We start from the raw sequence: 8,285 nt of genomic DNA, 5'->3' as shown, positions 1-8,285 counted from the left end.
CTGTATTTTAGAGCTTCTGTTGCTATCTTTCCCCTCTCACAATTTTCTGAGGAGGAGAAAGTGTATTGCCTCTATGCCATGTGAACATAGCTCCCTACCTCAATACAGTTCAAACCAGAACTATTCAATTCCTTCTACCTTAATTGTTATACCCCTGGGCAGTGAGAGCACTGAAAACCAACACAGAGACCAATACAACATAATATCTTTATTGAAGCAAATAAAGTTCCAAAAGAAAATAAGCAGAAAAGTTGAACAAGCAATTGACCTTTCAGGAAAGATCAGAATTAGTCCAATAAGTGAAAGTCTTATGTCCAATATTAAGGTCCAAAGTCCAGAAACCGAAACACACTCAAACTCGACTTGAGTATTAAGTGGGGAAAAGGAGCAAGGAAGCACAGATGAGTTCTCTGGAGTAAATGTCCAAACACAAGATTTCAAGGCAAGGCATGAGCTAGAGGTACTGGAGCTGAAATGCAGTCCAAACTTGGGCAAGAAGGTAGACTGGCGTCCGGTCTACTCAGGAGTAAGCGCACCGTCAGACCGCTTGGGATTCAGGAGCTAGAGACAATGATGCTTCTCAGTAAGAATTAACGTTGACACCACAAAGGAAAGTTTCCAGTGCAATACTTTTATTGAAGCTCATAAGCACCCCCAAGCCAGGTGCCTGACTCCCTAATTCTTCCCAAGAGAACTGAGCTTAGCCATAGTCACCACGCTCCGCTAATCTGGCGCTTCTCCTCAAGCTTTGTCTCTGCGATCTCTCTGCTTTCAAAAAAGCCCTGCGATCAAACACTAGCCCGTCAGGAGAATCTGAGAGAGCCAGCACTGTTTCAAGAGCATCCTTAATTGACACTGGCTCGGAAATGTCAATAGAAGGCATCTGGAAAGGAGTTGAATCTTGCTGACGTGGGAGAAAACCAAAGTCTTCTTCGTCCTGGTCAGCAATGGCCACAGGGTCAGGGGCCAAAGGTGCCTAAGGTATCACATTAATGAAGATTCGCTTTCTCACATAAGTCATTCATTTTTCAACATCTGTTTTAGTTTGTATATAAAGTAGAGTCTCACTTATCCAACATAAACAGGCCGGCAGAACATTGAATAAGTGAAAATGTTGGATAATAAGGAGGGATTAAGGAAAAGCCTATTAAACATCAAATTACATTATGATTTTTCAAATTAAGCACCAAAGCATCATGTTTTACAACAAATCGATAGAAAAAGCAGTTCAATATATGGTAACATTATGTAGTAATTACTGTATTTACAAATTTAACACCAAAACATCACAATGTATTGAAAACACTGACTAAAAACAACATTGGCTACTAACTAATTGACTTCAAATAAAGAAAGAATTGCATAAAATGAACTTACAGTAACAACATTGTCAGAAATTAAATCCATACAAAGTTAATCCTTGCTGCCTAGAGAAACAGCTGTGGATCGGGGCACAAGGCAAACTCTGTTGGATAATCCGAAATGTTTGATAAGTGAATGTTGGATAAGTGAGACTCTACTGTACCTTGCAATCAGCCTCTCCCTGCTCCCTTCTCACTCAGTGCGCTGCTGCTCTGCCTGATATCAGAGCAAGCACCCGGGGGGGGGGGGAAAGGGCAGGTGTCATGTCACTGTTGGAGATGGCCATGGCATGGAATGCCCACCCAGTGGTGCCAAAACATGTTTGGTGCAGCTGAGCAGTAGGAACTCCCTCCCTCCTCCAAGATGGCTGAACGAATCCCAGTCAGGACTCCAGTTGGGTGTGATCCAATGTTCGGCATGCCAGATTAAGCCCATTTGGCAGGTCAGTGTAGAAAGGCTCACACTTGCCCACACTGATTTTATTAATAACAAATTTCAAGAGTGTGCTTTTATTTATCAGCAGCACACATCTTTGAGTTTCGTTTCTCTTTTCATGCAGGTCAGCATTGTTTAATACATATGTGGATATGGGTCAGGATCATCACATATGAAAGTTTCAACCCTCCCTTCCAACCAAATCTTAAATAAAACTAGCTGACAGGTCTGATTTCAGCTCCCTTTTCCCTATGCATGATTGTCCCAATCTGGATTGTGGCTATGTTCATTGACTTGTACAAAAAGAAGCAAGTGCTTTTAAATGGCACACTGTGTCTTTAACATAATGCATAGTTGCTTTGAGATGTTCAGATTGCTCATTGATTCCGTAATCTGAAATATGACAAGCTGCTGACATCAAAGAGATGAGCTATATGCCCATAATTCTGTTGTAAACTGTTAGACATAAGAAAATGGAAGAAAGGAGAAAATATAGAATCAAAGCATTTTCTTCCACTTTTATTCTTAAATACTTAACCTGAGGTTCTCATTATATCTCTTTGGCACCTGTACTTTTGTTATTCTGCATGTCACAACTAGAATCGTGAACAATAGCTAGAAATTTCCCTTCCTTTAAGGCATTCAAGTTAATTACTCTTTTAATAAAACCTCAGGGAGCAGGATGGAGAGGGAAAAAAGAAATACTTTGAAATTGTAACTGGTGGGGGAGCAAAGTTGGGAGAAATTTGTAGCTTTTTATTAATGACAATATCTACCCCTCCCTCAAGAAACAAGTTCTTGATCAAGGTGGGTGGTAACCTTCTAGGATATGTTGGTTGGATAAATATCACAAAGGGTGATACTTCATTAGCCAAGCTATGAAAGAATATTACCGCTATGGATGTAAAGTTCAATTTTTCAGTTTGTGTAACTAATGCTGTGGGTAGGCAAGAAAAAGAAAAGCAAGAATAGAAATAAAAAAAAAACACCCACAATGAAGTGGCTTATGTAAAAAAACCCAAACTATTGAACAATCTAAATACATTCCAGTTTCTGTGGAATAGTGAGATTTGATGTTTTTAACAGTTAATATTTTATTTTTTTTTACTAGGAAAGTGAGGAGTAGAGGGGAAAGGGAGGGACAAAGCAAAAGTTTGGGGATAGTAGATTTGTTAGTTGCATCTTTACAAATGTCTAATATGTTGCAAGGAGAAAACAAAGAGGGTGGGCTTTTTTGGTGGTATAGGGAGTCCTTTTACAAAGTTGTCATTATTACAACTAACACACATTTCATAAAATATTGAACATTTCAACAATTTTCATTTTAAGTCCTTTGATTGTATCTTCTTTTGTCTTCTCCCCTTGTCTCCTGGTCTTCATCTAGTCTTTTCCAATTCTTCTTCAATGAAAATTGATCTAAGTTTTTCATAGCAGATTGTTTCACATTAAATTGTTTCAGTAAGATACAGTATTTCAATCATTTTAAAATTGAATCTGGCTCATAGTTTAATGATAAAAAATATCTCCATTCTCTACCAGTTATATGACTATGTTTATATTCTAGGTCTAATGCTAATTACAGTTTAGTCACCTGGGTGCTCTCTGTTTTACTCTCAACTATTACAAATTGTGGAGGTGTCTATGGACAACGCCGGCTCTTCGGCTTAGAAATGGAGATGAGCACCAACCCCCAGAGTCAGACATGACTGGACTTAATGTCAGGGGAAACCTATACCTTTTATTACAAATTACAAATTGTTTATGAAGCACTTGTGGCTTTTTGCTGCTGTAAAAAGAAATTTGGCCACCTTCTCTGTTGAGATCAGACATAGATAACTATGGTACCAATTTAAAGTTCTTCCTGACCTGTTGGTGAGTAAAGAGGATATTAACCTCTGTCTATCATCTTTGTAGATTGTACAGATAAGAAGCACATGTGTTATAGTTTAGACTTTTTTCTCCCCACAAGGGCATACCTTGTGTCTATATTCAGTCCTTTTGAATCTACACTCTAGCATGGCTAATTTGATTGCATTATATCTGGCCCAGCTAAAAGCTAGTCAAAAATTTTTGATATTTGCATTTTTCAGATATTTAGCACCCCCAGAGAGTTAAAAGTATTACTAATATATACAAAGGAAATTCTACAATTTTAATTTGAAGTGTTATTGAGTTATTTGATTTTTTTTTAAAAAAATAGTAATTTTATGGTGCATCTACACAGTAGAATTAATGTGGTTTGACACCATATTAAGTATTAAATGTATTATTAATATCTACAAAGGAAATTCTACAATTTTCATTTGAAGTGTTAGTAAGTTATTTGATTTTTTTAAAAAAAGTAGTAAGTAATTTTATGGTGCATGTACATAGTAGAATTAATGTGGTTTGACACCATATTATGTGTCGTGGCGGGAGACTATGGAATCCTGGGATTTATAGTTTGATGAGGCAGTAGGATTATTTGGCAGAGAAGACTAAAGACAGTGTCCCATGATTCCATAACATTGAGTCATAGCAGTTAAAGTGTTGCCAAATTGGATTAATTCTACAGTGTGGATGCACCCTTATTAAAAATCAGAGCTGGTTGCTCATCTTCAAAATAAAATATGATTGGAGGGAGGCCAGTTCTCAATATTTAATTTTTTAGATATTCTGCTTCCAAAACTCTAATTGGTCTTTTCCCTTCATGTGTAATAAATCAAAGAATACTGTGACCATATAAAATGTATGAAGTTTATTTATAGCTAATGATGAATAAACATGATGCAAATATTCTGCCACACCACAAGCATGTTTCCCTAGCTTTCCTCGCACAAACAAAGGGAAACTAATAAACAATTCCATAATCCAACCTTTCCACATCCCATTCATATGTGCTATCCATATTTTTCACATTGCATTTTCTTCATGTTGAAATGACATAATGAAAAGGTACCCATGTTGTGTGTGGTTTTGCAGCCTCTCCAGCTATAAAGATAATTAGTACCAAATATTATTCCTCGGGACTAATCTAAAACACACAGAAGAAATAAAGCAACAGATATAAACCCATATCCTTTAGCATAAACAGTACAGACAAAAAGAGTTGGAGAATTAAACTAGCACAAGTCAAGACATTAAGACATACATTCCTCAGGACTAATATAAAACATACAAAAGAAATAAAGTGACAAATGTATTCCCAAATCTTCTATTGTAAACAGTGCAGACAAATAGAGAGAATTAAACTGGCACTAGTTAGGACATTAAGGCATACTTTTTACTTAGGAATGTGTTGCAGTGTGATGATTGCTTTATAAAGGTAAAGGTAAGGTAAAGGTTTCCCCTGACGTTAAGTCCAGTCGTGACCGACTCTGGGGGTTGGTGCTCATCTCCATTTCTAAGCCGAAGAGCCGGCATTGTCCATAGACACCGCCAAGGTCATGTGGCCAGCATGACCGCATGGAGCACCATTACCTTCCTGCCAGAGCGGTACCTATTTATCTACTCACATTTGCATGTTTTCGAACTGCTAGGTTGGCAGGAGCTGGGGCTAACAGCAGGCGCTCATTCCACTCCCGGGATTTGAACCTGGCACCTTTCGGTCCGCAAGTTCAGCAGCTCAGCACTTTAACACACTGTGCCACCAGGGCTTTATATTTCAATATAAAATCTAATTTTTGTGCATACACAAAGTGAAGGTTTTTTTAAAAAAAACAAAAAAAAAACCAGTATGGTTGCTCATCAAGATGCAAGCACCCCTTCCAGGGTTCCTAATAATCCATTTGACAAAACAGGAGTCATTGCAATTTCCAGTTTCCACAGCAGCTTTGCTACGAAGCCCACCAGCTCCCATCACACACTGTAGAAGTACTTCCATGGCGACTCTGTGACAAAACTGCTGTGGAACCAGAGTTGGTGCTGAAAAAACAGCAAAAATTACAACATGGGAGGCTTCCATGATTGCATTGCCCTCAGCGGGGCAAATCGGGCAGCAGACGCTTCCCCCATGTGATAAAATAGGGGAGAAGCCGGGATGATGCGGGGTGTGGGGCAACAGATTCCTGGGGAACATAGAAAGAGCCTCCTCGAAGACTGAGTGAATCCAGTTGGGCGTCCCCCGGGCAACGTTTCTTGTAAACGGCTAATCTTTCCAACCCAAAATCATTGCTTTTAAACTTTTAACAGATTCCCTTGCCCTTGGACATGTACGACAAGAATCGCCACAATCCACGGTGATTCCGGTGGCATGACTGAATTAAACCTCAAGTGTCTGATACTAGAGGAGGTAGTAGCAGCAGTCCACCCTCTGCCTCATTTAGTCTCTGGCCATTTTCTTCTCGGACAGAGGCATCAGTACACACATTGTTATATGCTCCTTAAACTGGCTTATTGCCCTCATTTCTGCAGAGTATCTTTTCCCACTGGCTTTACTGAAGTTTCAACTATCAATCCATTTGATTTCTGTATATGGAATGAAAGGAAGATTACCAGGGACCAAAATGGTTTGGGCTGTTGCTGTTACCTTTTGAATACAATAGATATCAGGGTGGTTATAGTAAATACAGTTTAAAAGATATGCAAACCTCTACAATAGATTCTCAGTGAACCAGAACTCAAATAACCAAAATTCTCAAGCAACAAGCAATGAATTTTGTAAAGAAATAATACTTTAAATAAAAATATATATGTATAATACAGTAAAACTGTGTTACATTAACTTAAATTTTAAAAGTAAAGACAAAGTTATTTTAATTATTGTATTTTAACATTAATATCAAATACAGAGTTTATTGTATGGTATGATATGATATGGGGTATAGTATTAGTTAAACCTATTTTTAATCATAACTCTCAGAAACTATATTTATCTGTCATCTATCAATCCCCATGAGTGTCAGATAACTGAGAGTCTAATGTAGCAGATCGTCATACTATAATTCTCAAAAAATAAACAAAAACAGCAATGCAGATGACAGCAAAATTAATCAAACCCAAAACAGCTATTATACTTTGAAAACAAAACTAAAAACCTTCAATTGGTTGACAATACACTGCCATTTTAATAGTAGATGCCACCCGTACACCCCCACCCCAAGGCCAACAATACATTCAATGTTAAATTAAGAGGGAACATCCATAGTGGCTAGAAGAGCAACAGCTGCCTACATAACCTTTTTAACACTAGCACACAAAATGGGAAATACAGAACCCCCAAACCTATTGGTGGTAGATTTTTCTATTGCACCATTGTTCAAAATTTAATGTTGTCAATTTTTGTCTCATGCCCAGTTTTGCCTGTATTGTTTCATGTGATAGATTATTGAGACACTCAAGTCAACAAATAACACATAGGAGTATGTAAAACTGAAAATCTAACCTGCTGCGAACAAACAAATATTTTCACTTTCTTGATCATGCTAGGTTGGATCACATTACAACTCAAGCAATGCTTTCTGGAGGTCCCTGGAAGTGAGCATTCAGAACAATAATATTTCTAAATTCTTTTGCAGTCTTAAATGCACATTACATTGAATTTATGCAATATTTAACACATGTTTTGGGGATAAACCCACTATATTAAGCAATCTAAAGTAATGTATAATACTTCCTGGGCATTTTGCCATTCATTTCAATAGAAGAGAATCTGCTATTACAACAAATACTTTACATTTAATGATAGCTATTTCCTGTAATTAAAAACAGTAACTTTGGAATTATAATGAAAAGTGGAAATATGCATAATTCTGTTCAGTTTCTGAATTTCTACACCCTCTTCTTGTTTTCCTGTATTCTCTTATGAGATCACTAAGCTGTAAGATAGAGGAGGGCAAAGAATTTGAAGCTCATTCTGTAGTAATGCCAAAGCATATGCCACAATCAAGACTTGTAAGCTCTCCTGGACTCTGCTGTTCCTCACACGGAAGCTACTAAATCACTTTGGGGCTTTTGACTCTAAATTGACTCTTATGTTGAAGGCTCCATGCAGCCAAGAAATCAAAGAGAAATCAATTGGCACCAACAACCCCCCTGCTTGTCAACAGCGGCAATGAAGGGGAGTTTCTTAGAAGATGAATCTCTTGATGATCCTCTATTCCACAAGCAAAAGCAGAAGTTATCAATTTCACTGACCTTCAGGGATGATTTGTGAGTTTCTTGCAACACAGCTGCAAAATACTGCAGACAAGAAAAAAGGAAGGGATGTCTCATCCTATAATGGTGAGGGATTATTTGATTGAGGAAAGAAATGCTCCTTTTTTGCTTTGTATTGAAGCCAGGAGGATTAGCTGCTGCTTTGGTTAGAAGAGGAGGAAGAAAAACACATTCTTCTTTTGTGGCTTCTGCTATGTCTATATAAAAGAAAATTGTAGATTAAATCTGATGTTAGTTTGAACTATAGTATCCTACTGAAATCAATGGGATATGTGAGTAATGATTAACAAGATTAAAATTGCATTCTTCTAGAAACTTTCTACTATAGTACACTTCTTTCAAAACATCCAATG

The 8,285-nt window shown here is 37.5% G+C and overlaps 1 long non-coding RNA gene across 1 annotated transcript in view; it reads right to left on the bottom strand.

Annotated features, from left to right (window-relative positions):
- Window positions 1–3,553: 3,553 nt before the first annotated feature.
- The window catches only part of LOC103280375 (uncharacterized), an 81,137-nt gene continuing 76,405 nt past the window's right edge, over window positions 3,554–8,285 (bottom strand). The window contains exon 3 of the long non-coding RNA XR_507320.3: window positions 3,554–8,129. This is a non-coding gene — a long non-coding RNA (uncharacterized LOC103280375). The remainder of the gene's footprint in view (window positions 8,130–8,285) is intronic.

Source organism: Anolis carolinensis, chromosome 3 (assembly GCF_035594765.1).
Source record: "Anolis carolinensis isolate JA03-04 chromosome 3, rAnoCar3.1.pri, whole genome shotgun sequence".
NCBI lineage: Eukaryota > Metazoa > Chordata > Lepidosauria > Squamata > Dactyloidae > Anolis > Anolis carolinensis.
Note: the sequence above shows the minus strand (reverse complement) of the source record. Positions and strands in the feature narration are given on the sequence as shown.